This window comes from Salvelinus namaycush, unplaced genomic scaffold (genome assembly GCF_016432855.1).
Source record: "Salvelinus namaycush isolate Seneca unplaced genomic scaffold, SaNama_1.0 Scaffold67, whole genome shotgun sequence".
Lineage (NCBI taxonomy): Eukaryota > Metazoa > Chordata > Actinopteri > Salmoniformes > Salmonidae > Salvelinus > Salvelinus namaycush.
The window spans coordinates 309,724-328,580 of NW_024061386.1; positions in this window are offsets into that span (position 1 = coordinate 309,724).

Here is an 18,857-nt window from a genome sequence, read left to right on the forward strand (position 1 = left end):
AGATTGGATCCCCCGAGCTGACAAGGTCAAAATCTGTCATTCTGCCCCTGAACGAGGCATTTAACGTTAAATAAAGGTGTATTTAAAAAAAAAAAACGTCAAAATCGGTGTCCAAAAATACCGATTTCCGATTGTTATGAAAACTTGAAATCGGCCCTAATTAATCGGTCGACCTCTAGCCTTAACACAACACCTAGTGACCTCATCAAGTAGCAGCAGGGATGTGTTGTGGTGATTAATTTAGAGAGAGAGACAACATTAATAATACCATCAATAATACCAATAATAATATAATCAGTCACACCAGTCTGTAATGCAATATGAAAACATTTACACATTTATACAGTCAGTTAAGAGAATAAATTATTATAATGTAAAACTTTATAACAGTCCTACAATACTGTAGTCATTAAAACAGACGTAATATTAATATCCTCTGTGTTATTTCTAGATTCAGATGAGCTTGCTGTGATTTGCCAACGTGAACTCAAATCTAATCTAAAGAAGAAGTTTCAATGTGTATTTGAGGGGATCGCTAAACAAGGAAACCCAGCACTTCTCAATAAGATCTACACAGAACTCTACATCACAGAGGGTGGAACAGGAGAGGTCAATAATGAACATGAGCTGAGACAGATTGAGACAACAACCAGGAAACAAGCAAGACCAGAGACTGCAATCAAATGTAACGACATCTTCAAACCCTTAACTGGACAAGACAAACTTATCAGAACTGTGCTGACAAAGGGAGTCGCTGGCATTGGAAAAACAGTCTCTGTGCAGAAGTTCATTCTGGACTGGGCTGAAGGAAAAGCAAATCAGGATGTCCAATTTGTATTTTCATTCCCTTTCCGGGAGCTGAATTTGATGAAAGGGGAAAACACTTTGATTGAACTTCTTAATCACTTCTCAATGGAAACCAAACAATCAAGAATCTCCATCTACAAGTACAAAGTTCTGTTCATCTTTGATGGTCTGGATGAGTGCCGACTGCCCCTAGACTTCCAGAAGAACAAGATCTGTTGTGACGTGACAGAGTCAACCTCAGTGGATGTTCTGCTGACAAATCTCATCAAGGGAAATCTACTTCCCTCTGCTCTCCTCTGGATAACTACCCGACCTGCAGCAGCCAATAAGACCCCTTCATGGTGTGTTGACCAGGTAACAGAGGTACGAGGGTTCAATGACCCACAGAAGGAGGAGTACTTCAGGAAGAGATTCAGTGATGACCTGGCCAGCAGAATCATCTCACACATAAAGACATCAAGGAGCCTCCACATCATGTGCCACATTCCAGTCTTCTGTTGGATTTCTGCAATAGTCCTTGAACACATGCTGAAACATAAGAGAGAAGAGATGCCCAAGACTCTGACTGAGATGTACACACACCTTGTGGTGTTTCATACCAAACAGAAGAATGAAAAGTATCTTGGGAAAGAAGAGACAGGTCCACACTGGAATAAAGAGAGCATTTTGTCACTTGGAAAACTGGCTTTTCAACAGCTTGTGAATGGCAATCTGATTTTCTATGAAGAAGACCTGAAAGAGGCTGGCATTGATGTCAGTGAAGCCTCAGTGTACTCAGGATTGTGCACACAGATCTTTAAAGAGGAATGTGTGGTGTACCAGGACAAGGTGTACTGCTTTGTTCATCTGAGCATTCAGGAGTTTCTGGCTGCTGTATATGTGTTCCTCTCATTCATCAACAACAATGAGAATCTAATGGACAAACTGCAAACAAAAGACAAGTCTGAAGTTACTTTCTACAAGAGTGCTGTGGATAAAGCCTTACAAAGTGAGACGGGAAACCTGGACCTTTTCCTCCGCTTCCTTCTGGGCCTCTCACTGGAGTCCAATCAGAAGCACTTACGAGGTCTACTGACAAAGACAAGAAGCAGCTCACAGAGCCATGAAGAAACAGTCAAGTACATCAAGGAGAAGATCAGGGAGAATCCCTCTCCAGAGAGGTGCATCAATCTGTTCCACTGTCTGAATGAACTGAATGACCATTCTCTAGTGGAGGAGATCCAAAGATACCTGAGCTCAGGAAGTCTCTCAAAACCCAACCTGTCACCTGCACAGTGGTCAGCTCTGGTCTTTGTGTTGCTGACTTCAGAAAAGGAGCTGGATGTATTTGACCTGAAGAAATACTCCAGATCAGAGGAAGGTCTTCTGAGGCTGCTGCCAGTGGTCAAAGCCTCCAGAGCTGTTCTGTGAGTAAATAAAATGACATATAAGAACTAATCATCAGGAAGCAATATTTCAGTTTAGAGAAAATTATGTATTATAATATGTATATAATATTACATTGAAAAACATATTGAATAAATGCATTAATTTTCACATTAGTATAACAAAATGACCATACAATTCTAGGAGATGGAAGATGAATCTATATTTTGTTTGGTAGAATTAACCAAATGCATCTGTAATTATCCTTCTACACTACTGGTGTTAAATTAACAGTGTGTTTGTGAAATCATGATGATCTCTCTGTCAGGCTGTCAGGCTGTGGAGTCACAGAGAAAGGCTGTGCTTCTCTGGTCTCAGCTCTGAAGTCAAACCCCTCACACCTGAGAGAGCTGGATCTGAGTAACAATGACCTGAAGGATTCAGGAGTGAAGCTGGTCTCTGCTGTACTGGGGCATCCCCACTGTAAACTGGAGACTCTGAGGTCAGTATTCCTGTAGTTGATCAACAAGTGATAACTGTTCACCAGATCCACATGTGTTTACCAGACACACATAGTCCACACCATATGTGTTTGGACAGTGAAGCTTACAGTTTTACATTTGGTGTTATGCTCCAGCATTTTGGATTTGAGATAGAATGTTTCATATTAGATGAGAGTACAGAATGTCACCTTTCACATACATATTTATGTTTGTACAGTGGCTTGCAAAAGTTTTCACCCCCCCTTGGCATTTTTCCTATTTTGTTGCCTTAAAACCTGTAATTAAAACAGATATCTTGGGGGTTTGTATCAGTTGATTTACACAACATGCCTCCCACTTTGAAGATGCAAAATATTTTTTCTTGTTAAACAACCAATAAATAAAAAAGAAAATAACTTGAGTGTACATAACTATTCACCCCCCCACAGTCAATACTTTGTAGAGACGCCTTTTGCAGCAATTACAGCTGTAGGTCTCTTGGGGTTTGTCTCTATAAGCTTGGAACATTTAGCCACTGGGATGTTTGACCATTTTTCAAGGCAAAACTGCTCCAGCTCCTTCAAGGTGGATGGGCTCCGCTGGTGTACCGCAATCTGAAAGTCATTCCACTGATTCTCAATTGGATTGAAGTCTATGCTTTGACTTGACCATTCCAAGACATTTACATTTTTCCCCTTAAACCACTCAAGTGTTGCTTTAGCAGTCTCAAAATCTCTGGAAGACTGAAACAGGTTTCCCTCAAGAATTTGTATTTAGCGCCATCCATCATTCCTTCAATTGTAGCCAGTTTCCCAGTCCCTGCCGATGAAAAAACATCCCCACAGCATGATTCTGCCACCACCATGCTTCACTGTGGAGATGGTGTTCTCAGGGTGATGAGAGGTGTTTGGTTTGCGCCAGACATAGCGTTTTCCTTGATGGCCATAAAGCTACATTTTTGTCTCATCTGACCAGAGTACCTTCTTCCATATGTTTGGGGAGTCTCCCACATGCCTTTTGGCGAACGTCAAACGTGTTTGCTTATTTTTTTCTTTAAAGCAATGTATTTTTTTCTGGCCACACTTCCGTAAAGCCCAGCTCTGTGGAGTGTACGGCTTAAAGTGGTCCTATGGACAGATACTCCAATCTCTGCTGTGGAGCTTTGTTATTGGTAATGGTGAGAGGTTAGCATGTTTTGTTGTAGCCTCTGTTATTGGTAATGGTGAGAGGTTAGCATGTTTTGTTGTAGTCTCTGTTATTGGTAATGGTGAGAGGTTAGCATGTTTTGTTGTAGCCTCTGTTATTGGTAATGGTGAGAGGTTAGCATGTTTTGTTGTAGCCTCTGTTATTTATAATGGTGAGAGGTTAACATGTTTTGTTGTAGCCTTTAACTTTCTCACTCATTGTATTTTTTTTATTTTTTATTTCACCTTTATTTAACCAGGTAGGCTAGCAACTGCAACATGGCCAAGATAAAGCATAGCAATTCGACACATACAACAACACAGAGTTACACATGGAATAAACAAAACATAGTCAATAATACAGTAGAACAAAAGAAAACAAAAAGTATATTTACAGTTAGTGCAAATGAGGTAAGATAAGTGAGTTAAGGCAATAAATAGGCCATGGTGGCGAAGTAATTACAGTATAGCAATTAAACACTGGAATGGTAGATGTACAGAAGATGAATGTGCAAGTAGAGATACTGGGGTGCAAAGGAGCAAGATAAATACATAAATACAGTATGGGGATGAGGTAGATAGATGGGCTATTTACAGATGGTCTATGTACAGGTGCAGTGATCTGTGAGCTACTCTGACAGCTGGTGCTTAAAGCTAGTGAGGGAGATAAGAGTCTCCAGCTTCAGAGATTTTTGCAGTTTGTTCCAGTCATTGGCAGCAGAGAACTGGAAGGAGAGGCGGCCAAATGAGGAATTGGCTTTGGGGGTGACCAGTGAAAAATACCTGCTGGAGCGCGTGCTACGTGTCACGATCGTCTTTAAGTGAATGAGTGGACCAAGGCGCAGCGTGAGAAAAATACATCCTCTTTTAATTATCCGAAGATGAACACGAATAAAACACTTATACAAACTATACAGAAACAACAAACGAAAGTGCACACACAAGCTACTAACGTTCAACATAGACAATTACCCACGAAATACCCAATGAATATGGCTGCCTAAATATAGCTCTCAATCAGAGACAAATGAACAACAGCTGCCTCTAATTGAGAACCAATCTAGGCAGCCATAGACATACATACACCTAGACAAGATACTGACCCATTAAACATACAAAACCCCTAGACAATACAAAAACACATACATTCCCCATGTCACACCCTGACCTAACTAAAATAAGAAAGAAAACAAAGATAACTAAGGCCAGGGCGTGACACTACGAGTGGGTGCTGCTATGGTGACCAGTGAGCTGAGATAAGGCGGGGCTTTACCTAGCAGAGACTTGTAGATGACCTGGAGACAGATTGTTTGGCGACGAGTATGAAGCGATGGCCAGCCAACAAGAGCGTACAGGTCGCAGTGGTGGGTAATATATGGGGCTTTGGTGACAAAACGGATGGCACTGTGATAAACTGCATCCAATTTGCTGAGTAGAGTGTTGGAGGCTATTTTATAGATGACATCGCAGAAGTCGAGGATCGGCAGGATGGTCAGTTTAACGAGGGTATGTTTGGCTGCATGAGTGAAGGATGCTTTGTTGCGAAATAGGAAGCCGATTCTAGATTTAATTTTGGATTGGAGATGCTTAATGTGAGTCTGGAAGGAGAGTTTACAGTTTAACCAAAAACCTAGGTATTTGTAGTTGTCCACATATTTTAAGTCGGAGCCGTCCAGAGTAGTGATGCTGGACGGTCGGGCTGGTGCGGGCAGTGATCATTTGGCCAGAAGTATACAGAATGGTGTCGTGTGCGTAGAGGTGGATCAGAGAATCACCAGCAGCAAGAGTGACATCACTGATGTATACAGAGAAAAGAGTCGGCCCGAGAATTGAACCCTGTGGCACCCCTATAGAGACTGCAAGAGGTCCGGACAACAGGCCCTCCGATTTGACACACTGAACTCTATCAGAGAAGTAGTTGGTGAACCAGGCAAGGCAATCATTTGAAAAACCAAGGCTGTTGAGTCTGCCAATAAGAATGTGGTGATTGACAGAGTCGAAAGCCTTGGCCAGGTCGATGAATACAGCTGCACAGTAATGTCTCTTATCGATGGCGGTTATGATATCGTTTAGGACCTTGAGCGTGGCTGAGGTGCACCCATGACCAGCTCTGAAACCAGGTTGAATAGCGGAAAAAGTACGGTGGGATTCGAAGTGTTCGGTAATCTGTTTGTTAACTTGGCTTTCGAAGACCTAAGAGAGGCAGGGCAGGATAGTAATAGGTCTGTAGCAGTTTGGGTCTCGAGTGTCTCCCCCTTTGAAGACGGGGATGACTGCGGCAGCTTTCCAATCTTTGGGAATCTCAGACGATACGAAAGAGAGGTTGAACAGGCTAGTAATTGTGGTTGCAACAATTTCAGCAGATCATTTTAGAAAGAGAGGGTCCAGATTGTCTAGTCCAGCTGATTTGTAGGGGTCCAGGTTTTGCAGTTCTTTAAGAACATCAGCTATCTGGATTTGGGTGAAGGAGAAATGGGGGAGGCTTGGGCGAGTTGCTGTGGGGAGTGCAGGGCTGTTGACCGGGGTAGGGTTAGCCAGGTGGAAAGCATGGCCAGCCGTAGAAAAATGATTGTTGAAATCCTCAATTATAGTGGATTTATCGTGGTGACAGAGTTTCCTATCCTCAGTGCAGTGGGCAGCTGGGAGGAGGTGCTCTTATTCTCCATGGACTTTACAGTGTCCCAGAACTTTTTTGAGTGTGTGCTACAGGATGCAAATTTCTGCTTGAAAAAGCTAGCCTTAGCTTTCCTAACTGCCTGTGTATATTTGTTCCTGACTTCCTTGAAAAGTTGCATATCACGGGGGCTATTCGATGCTAATGCAGAATGCCACAGGATGTTTTTGTGCTGGTCAAGGGCAGTCAGGTCTGGAGAGAACCAAGGTTTATATCTGTTCCTGGTTCTACGTTTTTTGAAAGGGCATGCTTATTTAAGATGGTGAGGAAGGCACTTTTAAAGAATGACCAGGCGTCCTCCACTGACGGGATGAGGTCAGTATCCTTCCAGGATACCCGGGCCAGGTCGATTAGGAAGGCCTGCTCGCTGAAGTGTTTTAGGGAGCGTTTGATAGTGATGAGGGGTGGTCGTTTGACCGCAGACCCGTTACGGATGCAGGCAATGAGGCAGTGATCGCTGAGATCCTGGTTGAAGACAGCAGAGGAGTATTTGGAGGGCAAGTTGGTTAGGATGATATCTATGAGGGTGTCCGTGTTCACGGATTTGGGGTTGTACCTGGTGGGTTCATTGACAATTTGTGAGAGATTGAGGGCATCAAGCTTAGATTGTAGGACGGCCGGGGTGTTAAGCATGTCCCACTTTAGGTCACCTAGAAGCACGAGCTGTGAAGATAGATGGGGGGCAATCAGTTCACATATGGTGTCCAGGGCACAGCTGGGGGCAGAGGGTGGTCTATAGCAAGCGGCGACGGTGAGAGACTTGTTTCTGGAAAGGTGGATTTTTAAAAGTAGAAGCTCGAATTGTTTGGGTACAGACCTGGATAGTAGGACAGAACTCTGCAGGCTGTCTCTACAGTAGATTGCAACTCCACTCCCTTTGGCAGTTCTATCTTTAATCAGATTCAGATCTGATCAAACCACCTCTTAGTTTCCTGATTCAGATCTGTTTAAACCAACTCTTAGTTTCCTGATTCAGATCTGTTTAAACCAACTCTTAGTTTCCTGAGTCAGATCTGTTTAAACCAACTCTTAGTTTCCTGATTCAGATCTGTTTAAACCACCTCTTAGTTTCCTGATTGAGATCTGTTTAAACCAACTCTTAGTTTCCTGATTCAGATCTGTTCAAACCAACTCTTAGTGTCCTGATTCAGATCGGTTTAAACCAACTCTTAGTTTCCTGATTCCGATCTGTTTAAACCAACTCTTATGTTTCCTGATTCAGATCTGTTCTAACCAACTCTTAGTTTCCTGATTCAGATCTGTTTAAACCAACTCTTAGTTTCCTGATTCAGATCTGTTTAAACCAACTCTTAGTTTCCTGATTCAGATCTGTTTAAACCAACTCTTAGTTTCCTGATTCAGATCTGTTTAAACCAACTCTTAGTTTCCTGATTCAGATCTGTTTAAACCAACTCTTAGTTTCCTGATTCAGATCTGTTTAAACCATCTCTTAGTTTCCTGATTCAGATCTGTTTAATCCAACTCTTAGTGTCCTGATTCAGATCTGTTCAAACCAACTCTTCGTTTCCTGATTCAGATCTGTTCTAACCAACTCTTAGTTTCCTGATTCAGATCTGTTTAAACCAACTCTTCGTTTCCTGATTCAGATCTGTTTAAACGAACTCTTAAGTGTTATTATTCATTATTTATTTATGATTTGTATTAATCAAGGCATAATCAGGATTCATTTTGTATTGTTTGGAAACGTGTTATCTACTCCCTTAGACAGAAAATTACTCCAGTCATCATCCACAGTCCAGTTACTATTGGGCAAAACACAACCCAAAACACAACCAAAACAAACTGCAAATGCAACCAATGAGTTTGGAACCAAATACTACACTGTTGACTACTTTAATACACTATAAGTAAATTGATCAGAATATTTACGACTTCTTCAAATTATCAAAGTATGGGGGGACTAGATACATAAAGTGCTTTCATTTCTAAATGGTGAAACAGATTTGTATTAAAATACCCTAAAATAAAAGGTGACATTATATACTGTCACCTCATATGAAACATTTGATCTGAATTCCAAAATGTTGGAGTATAGAGCCACATTTAAAATGTTCGCTTCACTGTCAAAATAGATATGGTGAACACTGTATACTCAATTCAATCTAAATCTGATACCTCACTGTCTGTCTTCTGACTGATACTGCTTTTTAAACTGGTCTGGTCAGTCTACTCAAATATTTGTACTATACATTTTTCTCTCTACAAGCAACACTTTGATATTTTGTCATTTCTAATAATGAAACATCCATTTATGAATAGATATGGCAGGTTTCAGGACACTGATATATCTGAAAATGTTGAATAAATATACTGCCACTATTTTCACCACCAAAGAATAGCAGTGTGATTTTAATATGATTTGACTCTTTGCAGGCTGTCAGGCTGTCTAGTCACAGAGGAAGGCTGTGCTTCTCTGGTCTCAGCTCTGAGGTCAAACCCCTCACACCTGAGAGAGCTGGACCTGAGCTACAATCACCCAGGAGACTCAGGAGTCAGACTGCTCTCTGCTGGACTGGAGGATCCACACTGCAGACTGGAGAAACTCAAGTATGTAGAGGGTTTATGTCCATGTTCATATCAGACATGTTTGACTTATCAGGCTAGTTAAGACAAACATTCTGACCACCACTTGGACAACGGTGTGTGTGTGTGTGTGTGTGTGTGTGTGTGTGTGTGTGTGTGTGTGTGTGTGTGTGTGTGTGTGTGTGTGTGTGTGTGTGTGTGTGTGTGTGTGTGTGTGAGTTCAGGTGTATCCCTCAATGACTGTCTGTTCTTCTGCTTACCGCTACAGTGTGGAACATGGTGGAGAGAACAGAATGAAACCTGGGCTTAGAAAATGTGAGTGTTGACTGGTGTGAAGAATATGACTAAGAATAATGTGTGTGTGTGTTTGTTTAGGATGTGTGTGTGTAATTAATGGGAATAAGTGTGTTTTTTGTATTACCATACAGTTTAACATATGATCATTCAACAAGTCTCAAGTTACCTTAACTTCTCCTTTTGATACCTGGAAACATCTACATTAAATGAATTAGTGAAAAGTGAGTTAACATTCTAATGTGAATGATGATGATTTCTAATATTGTGTCTGGTTTCATCCATCAGATGTCTGTGATCTCACACTGGACCTAAACACAGTAAACAGACTCCTCTCTCTGTCTGAGGAGAACAGAAAGGTGACATGGAGGACAGAGAAGCAGCCGTATCCTGATCACCCAGAGAGATTTGAGGACTGTAGACAGGTGCTGTGTAGAGAGGGTCTGACTGGGCGCTGTTACTGGGAGGTAGAGTGGAGTGGGAGAGAGGCTGATATAGGAGTGACATATAAAGGAATCAGCAGGAGAGGAGGGGGTGATGACTGTTGGCTTGGATACAATGACAAGTCCTGGAGTCTGTTCTGCGATGACAACAGCTACACTGCCTGGCACAATAATAATTCCACTTCCATAGACGTCCCCTCCTCCAGTTCCCACAGAGTAGGAGTGTATCTGGACTGGCCAGCCGGCACTCTGTCCTTCTATAGAGCCTCCTCTGACACACTGACCCACCTGATCACATTCACCTCCACATTCACTGAGCCCCTCTATCCAGGGTTTGGGTTTTATGTTCACTCCTCAGTGTCCCTGAAATAATAACCTGACACACACACACACACACTGGACACACACACACACACACACTAGACAAACACACACTGGACACACACACACACATTCGACAAACACACCTACACACACACACTGGACAAACACACACAGGACACACACACACACATGCGTGTCTTCAAATACCAATGTGATCATTTGTTGTCTTTTATGTTGAATAACAAATTGTATAATTATATATGGACATACGCTCCATAGTTGTACAAGTATACAAGGATATATTGTACTTTTCATAATAAAACATAGTTGAAACAAGAAAAGCATGTTAATTGTGAAAACAGTTTGGTTATTGATGTTACGTTTCCTCTGTCAGGTTGACGTTAACCTGCGACTGGTTGAAACATGAAACAAATATGAAATGAAATACAAACAATTAAATATGTGAAATTGAATTAAACAAATTGTACAACAGAGTGTTGTGATGCAGTGTTACTATAGCAACAGAGTTTACTCACTCTGCTCTCTGCTCTGCTCTCTCTTGCTGTCTGCTCTCGCTGCTCTGCTGTTCTCTCTTTTCTCTGCTCCCTCTCGCTCTCTGCTCTCTCGCTTTCTGTTCTCTCTTGCTCTCTGTTCTCTCTCTCTGTTCTCTGCTCACTCTGTTCTGCTCTCTCTGCTCTCTTTTCTCTGCTCTCTCTCTGCCGTCTCTGCTCTCTTTAATTTCTCAGCCTGCTCTCTGTTCTCTCTCGCTCTCTCTGCTCTCTCTTCTCTCTGCTCTCGCTCTCTCTTCTCTCTCAGCCTGCTCTCTCTTTTCTCTGCTCTCTTGCTCTCTGCTCCTCTCTCTGCTCTGTCAGCCTGCTCTCTCTCTTTTCTCTGCTCTCTTGCTCTCTGCTCTCTATTCCTCTCTCTGCTCTCTGCTCTGTCAGCACTCTCTTTTCTCTGCACTCTCTGCTCTCTCTGCCTGCTCTCTCAGCCTGCTCTCTGCTCTCTCTCTGTTCTCTGATCACTCTCTCCCTCTGCTCTCTCTCTGTTCTCTGATCACTCTCTCCCTCTCTTCTCTCTCCCTCTGCTCTCTCTGCTCTCTCTCTCTCTCTGTTCTCAAATCTTCCTGCTCTCTCTCTGCTCTCGCTCTGCTCTCTGCTCTCTCTCTGTTCTCTGATCACTCTCTCCCTCTCTCTTTTCTCTGCTCTCTCTGCTCTCTCTCTCTGCCCTCCCTGCTCTCTCTCTTCTCTCTCAGCCTGCTTTCTGCTCTCTCTCTGCTCACTCTGCTCTCTGTCCTCTCTCTCACTCTCTGCTCTCTCTTTCTCTGCTCTCTCAGCCTGCTTTCTGCTCTCTCTCTCTCTCTACTCTCTCTCTCTCTCTGCTCTCTGTTCTCTCTCCCTCTCTGCTCTCTCTGCTCTCTCTCTTCTCTCTCTCTCTCTGCGCTCTCTCTCTCTGCCCTCTCTGCTCTCTCTCTCTGTTCTCTCTCCCCCTCTGCTCTCTCTTTCTCTGCTCTCTCAGCCTGCTTTCTGCTCTCTCTCTCTCTACTCTCTCTGCGCTACCTCTCTCTGCTCTCTCTGTTCTCTCTGCTCCCTCTCTGCTCTCTCCCTACTCTCTCTCTTTCTGCTCTCTGCTCTCTCTCTGCCCTCTCTGCTCTCTCTCCCTCTGCTCTCTCTGCTCTCTCTCTCTTCTCTCTCTCTTTTTGCTCTCTCTCTCCCTCTCTGCTCTCTTCTCTCTCACGCTGCTTTCTCTGCTCTCTGCTCTCTCTGTTCTCTGCTCTCTCTGTTCTCAAATCCCTCTGCTCTCTCTCTCTGCTCTCTCCCTCTCTCGCTCTGCTCTCTCAGCCTGTTCTCTGCTCTCTCTCTGTTCTCTGATCACTCTCTCCCCACTCTCTCTCTTTCTGCTCTCTGCTCTCTCTCTGCCCTCTCTGCTCTCTCTCCCTCTGCGCTCTCTCTGTTCTCTGCTCTCTCTCTGCTCTGCTGCTCTCTCTTTTCTCTGCTCTTCTGCTCTCTCTCTGCTCACATTCTCTACTCTCTCTCTCTGCCCTCTGCTCTCTCACTCCCTATGCTCTCTCTGTTCTCTGCTCTCTTCCTCTGCTCTCTCTCTTCTCTCTGTTCTCTGCTCTCTCGCTCTCTTCTCTCTGCTCTCTCTGCTGCTCGCTCTCTTCTCTCTACCCTCTCTCTGCTCTCTCAGCCTGCTCTCCGGTCTCTCCCTCTCTCTCTAATGCGCTCTGCTCTCTCGTCTCTAATGCGCTCTGCTGGTCATGATGTTTCTCTAAAACAGTAAACACTAAAGTTGGTCATGATGTTTCTCTAAAACACAGAACACTAAAGTTGGTCATGATGTTTCTCTAAAACACAGAACACTAAAGTTGGTCATGATGTTTCTCTAAAACAGTAAAGACTAAAGTTGGTCATGATGTTTCTCTGAAACAGTAAAGACTAAAGTTGGTCATGATGTTTCTCTAAAACACAGAACACTAAAGTTGGTCATGATGTTTCTCTAAAACAGTAAACACTAAAGTTGGTCATGATGTTTCTCTAAAACACAGAACACTAAAGTTGGTCATGATGTTTCTCTAAAACACAGAACACTAAAGTTGGTCATGATGTTTCTCTAAAACAGTAAAGACTAAAGTTGGTCATGATGTTTCTCTGAAACAGTAAAGACTAAAGTTGGTCATGATGTTTCTCTAAAACACAGAACACTAAAGTTGGTCATGATGTTTCTCTAAAACAGTAAAGACTAAAGTTGGTCATGATGTTTCTCTAAAACAGAACACTAAAGTTGGTCATGATGTTTCTCTAAAACACAGAACACTAAAGTTGGTCATGATGTTTCTCTAAAACAGTAAAGACTAAAGTTGGTCATGATGTTTCTCTGAAACACAGAACACTAAAGTTGGTCATGATGTTTCTCTAAAACACAGAACACTAAAGTTGGTCATGATGTTTCTCTGAAACACAGAACACTAAAGTTGGTCATGATGTTTCTCTAAAACACAGAACACTAAAGTTGGTCATGATGTTTCTCTAAAACAGTAAAGACTAAAGTTGGTCATGATGTTTCTCTAAAACAGTAAAGACTAAAGTTGGTCATGATGTTTCTCTAAAACACAGAACACTAAAGTTGGTCATAAGCAGAGGTCTAGCAGAGCCAACGTGCAGTTGTATATTTCAACAAGCTGTTCCTGTGTCACATACCGAATAGCCGATACCATGAATGTCCTTTACAAGAAAAGACTCAGCTACATAGATGCTGCCAAGATGAAGATGTTGGACCATATTGCAGATGTTCTCTTTGCAGAAAGGATGCTAAACAATGGAGAGTTGGAAAGTATCCAGTCTATAGGAGGTACTCATGACAAGGCCCGGGCCCTGATTGACACTGCCAGAAGTAAGGGAGGTATTACTAGTAATAGCTTGATGGCAACATGGGACAATTACCCTGGATCATCCTCAGTAGGTAATGGTAATGTTATGTCACCTAAGGAAATAGTCTCCATTTTTTGGGACAATATAACCCGTGATGATATTGAGAAGATGAAGTTTGTTATGAGCGAGATAGAGATCACGCATCGACACCGCATCAGTGCTCTGGACCTGCAATATGTGACAGATAGAACCGGGTTAGCAGATGTTATGGCATTGCATTACGGAGCTGCAGCACGGGCAGGGTTGAACACCCTGCTCAAGAAAATCGGTCGCAATGACCTGGTGAAGCGAGTCAAAGACAGTGACTGTACTCACACCTCAAGTCAGCTACAACCTGTGGCCTTCGCTACACGCGGCAAGGTTATCAATAAACATCAAGGTGACAGAGAAGGTGTTGAATATACTTTGCGACCTTGACAGAGGACAGTTGAAAAGATTCATATGGACATTGAAACTACCAAGCAGCACGGCGGAGCTTATCAGAAACACCAACTGACCTGCAAAAAGTGCTGAAGGAACATGTTCAACATGACCAGTTACCTGGATACCATTTACAAAACACTGAGGGAAATGAACCAAAACAGCCTGGCAGACCAGTTGAAAACGTACATATCCTCAGTCCCTAGGATATGTAGTCAATGATAAACTGTTTTTACTACACTGAACAGTATTAGGTCTATAAATGTCCCTAGGATATGTAGTCAATGATAAACTGTGTTTACTACACTGAACAGTATTAGGTCTATAAATGTCCCTAGGATATGTAGTCAATGATAAACTGTGTTTACTACACTGAACAGTATTAGGTCTATAAATGTCCCTAGGATATGTAGTCAATGATAAACTGTGTTTACTACACTGAACAGTATTAGGTCTATAAATGTCCCTAGGATATGTAGTCAATGATAAACTGTGTTAACTACACTGAACAGTATTAGTTCTATAAATGTGCCATTGCAAAATGTCTCTATTGAGCTATAGCTTGGTGATATGTACCACTGCTTTGTTTTGTGATAAACTGGTCAATAAACCCGAGTGACAACAATGTATACTGTGCATGTCTCTACACACACACACACACACACACACACACACACACACACACACACACACACACACACACACACACACACACACACACACACACACACACACACACACACACACACACACACACACACACACACACACACACACACACACATACACATACACACTGTGCATGTCTCTACACACACAAACGGGCTGAGTACAACTTTCATTATAGTGAAGTACAGCCTTTTTGTAATTACACTTTGTACCAGTAACAACATCCAAATATTTTACCTGCCAACAAATAAATGATGTTATTCCTGGTTGTTTCAGTTACTCAGTGGCAGTAGTAGGATTATGATGTTATTCCTGGTTGTTTCAGTGACTCAGTGGCAGTAGTAGGATTATGGTGTTATTCCTGGTTGTTTCAGTTACTCAGTGGCAGTAGTAGGATTATGGTGTTATTCCTGGTTGTTTCAGTTACTCAGTGGCAGTAGTAGGATTATGGTGTTATTCCTGGTTGTTCCAGTGACTCAGTGGCAGTAGTAGGATTATGGTGTTATTCCTGGTTGTTCCAGTTACTCAGTGGCAGTAGTAGGATTATGGTGTTATTCCTGGTTGTTTCAGTTACTCAGTGGCAGTAGTAGGATTATGGTGTTATTCCTGGTTGTTTCAGTTACTCAGTGGCAGTAGTAGGATTATGGTGTTATTCCTCGTTGTTTCAGTTACTCAGTGGCAGTAGTAGGATTATGGTGTTATTGCTGGTTGTTTCAGTTACTCAGTGGCAGTAGTAGGATTATGGTGTTATTCCTGGATGTTTCAGTTACTCAGTGGCAGTAGTAGGATTATGGTGTTATTCCTGGTTGTTTCAGTTACTCAGTGGCAGTAGTAGGATTATGGTGTTATTCCTGGTTGTTTCAGTGACTCAGTGGCATGGATTATGGCGTAATTGCTGCACTTACCTGATATCTTGATACTGTTTTAATAGACCTGTGACCATTTATTTGTAGAGTCATCATTATCACTTACCATCATTTAAATGTCTAACCGGTAGACACTTTCTAATGTTCCCATGCAGGTCGCCTTTATTGTATCTGTTCACAGCGAAAATGTGCTGGATGAACAAACATGCCTTATAGATAAGGTTACCTTGTTTACACCAGATCGTGTTTGGGTGGCACGGCAACAGGTCCAAAGTCAATCAGCTACTAACAGCTCCCACCTTAGACTCCCAAACAGAGAAGCTTGTTATTCTGTAGTTGACATAGCTAATATAATGACCTATCTGGTGTGGATGTTTGCTCACCATGGAGATAGCAGTAGCTGGGTGAATCATTCACACTTGGACAGTCTGAGCTTCATTGACATAACAGCTGAAACCCCCCCCGGCGTTGGATGTTCCGAGCCCCATATACATAACAGTGGTTGGACGATCTACCTTGCTCTGGGTGTTGGAGCCCCATATACATAACAGTGGTTGGACGATCTACCTTGCTCTGGGTGTTGGAGCCCCATATACATAACAGTGGTTGGACGATCTACCTTGCTCTGGGTGTTGGAGCCCCATATACATAACAGTGGTTGGACGATCTACCTTGGTGTTGGAGCCCCATATACATAACAGTGGTTGGACGATCTACCTTGCTCTGGGTGTTGGAGCCCCATATACATAACAGTGGTTGGACGATCTACCTTGCTCTGGGTGTTTGAGCCCCATGGAGATAACATTAGTTGGGTGAGTCATCTGTACTTGGAAAGTGTGAGTTTCATCTGCATAACAGCGGTTGGAAGACCCAGCTGCGGCCGGAGGTGTCAGCTCTGTTTGGATTGTATGAGCAATGTTAGATGAACAGCGGGTGGAAGACCCAGCTGCGGCCGGAGGTGTCAGCTCTCATTGGATTGTATGAGCAATGTTAGATGAACAGCGGTTGGGCGACTCAGGAGTTATTGGACAATTCGAGGTTATGTGCATAACATCGGAATGGACAATTCAGCAGTGGTTGGACGTATCTGAAGCCCGTAGAAACAGCAGTGGTTGGACGTATCAGAAGCCCGTAGAAACAGCAGTGGTTGGACGTATCAGAAGCCCGTAGAAACAGCAGTGGTTGGACGTATCGGAAGCCCGTAGAAACAGCAGTGGTTGGACGTATCGGAAGCCCGTAGAAACAGCAGTGGTTGGACGTATCAGAAGCCCGTAGAAACAGCAGTGGTTGGATACACAACCCACAGTGAGACATTGAAACTAGGTCACCTCAGGTTGACACCTAAGCAGTGAAACAGGAAAGATACATATAGTCTACCTGATGACACATTGTGGTGATTACTTCAAACGGCCTTGAAGCTTTTAGGAGGAGCCTCAGCTACATATATAAGATTAGTTACACAGACAGTGGAAAATTCAGTGTATATTTGCAGCTGAACCATGGACATGGTCCAGTGCTAGTGTGAAGTACTTTACAAAACAACAATAATTAGAAACAAAAGATAGAATGTCACATGACGTTTCTTCAACATACAATAACAGAGGCGAATGGTACTACCAGCATCCCAATATGGGCCTAAGAGTTGAGGAATATACACCGTTGAGGGAATCTACACCCTCTCCCTTGCACAACATACAGCAGAGAAGGTGGCATGAAAGAGCCTCTAATGACAGGCTGTATGACACAGAGGACCACAACACATATCAACACGACCTTCTGGTTCTACACAATGTACCTGTGTACCCTAGACACCCCCAACCCTTTGACTTAAGACGTAGGTCTGACAAAAACAGGTTACAACAAGTTAGTCATGACATAGGACTGTCACCGAAGACCAAGGGTTACGATGGACCGCCAACTCGGTACAACAAACGGCCACAAAACGTTTGTCATGCTCCTACCACAGCAAAGGTGAAACGCCGTATACCTCTGGAATGGATCCCTGTGAAGGACAACCTGCCAAAACACAACGCAAGACTGGTGAGAGACACGGACATCATGACAATGTCAGCAGCTGGCCCCAGCCCACCAGGGGCAGCCGTCGGTCCCACCCCCCAAGGGACAGCATCAGGGCCCAGTCTCCCAGGGACCACAGCCGAGCTCACACCACCAGCGGCAGCAGAGACATGACCCATAGTTCTGTCAACCGTAGGCGAAGCAAAGAACCCAATACAGGCCTTAATGCTCAAAGGTTGTGTCTCGAAGTCTCCTGTAGCAGCGGCCGCAATGGTGGTCTTGGTAGCAGCGTCACATCAGCAAAGATTGGCAGATATGAAAACAGGTTTGCTTCACAAAGGCGCAGCATGCCTAGATCACATAGACCGTCCACTGGCCCACATCAGAAACCTGTGACTGTGGACAATATTAAGAAGAGATCGGTCGACATGTCCTACAATCAGCCTGGTTCTCAGTCGAGCGTTAAAAGTGGTTGCAGAAAGAGGGCCTGGATGTTCAACAGGAGACCAAACAACAGTGAAGAAGTAGACAATAGCACATCAGCGGTTCTACACCATGTCACAGCTACCAATGAGGAGGCTAACCTACCTAGAGAACCCGGTGCAGATGATAGCGGAGATGATAGCGGAGATGAAAGCGATGACTCCAGCAGTGGAATCGGGGCTAAAGTACCTACAGAACCCGGTGCAGATGATAGCGGAGATGAAAGCAACACAAGTTCCTCCAGTGACTCTGTTCACACTAGCGATGATGACAAGGAGGACTGTCACAATTCTGTACCCAAACATGTTGCTGAAAGGGTATCCTCTCCAGTCAAACATAGTGTACCTATCAAACAAAAAAGTACCAGAGTGGCTGGAGTCCAACAAGACCCTGATACTGAACCATGTGTATCTGCTGAGCCAGAGTACCAGTATACAGAGGATGCTGCCTGTTCTGGGACGGTATGCACTGTGCCTAATTCCCCCACCACAGATGACACAGAGCCTGTGTCGGCCCCAGCCGGGGCTACCTCTGCTGAGACGCAGACCCAGGAGCCAGACTCTGATGAGACTCGGGCCAATGATGTAGTGTCTGCTGAGACTGTGTCTGCAGAGACTCAGACCCCAGACTCTGATGAGACACAGACCGAGGAGCCAGACTCTGATGAGACTCAGACCAAGGAGCCAGACTGATGAGACTCAGACCAAGGAGCCAGACTCTGATGAGACTCAGACCAAGGAGCCAGACTCTGATGAGACTCAGACCAAGGAGCTAGACTCTGATGAGACTCAGACCAAGGAGCCAGACTGATGAGACTCAGACCAAGGAGCCAGACTCTGATGAGACTCAGACCAA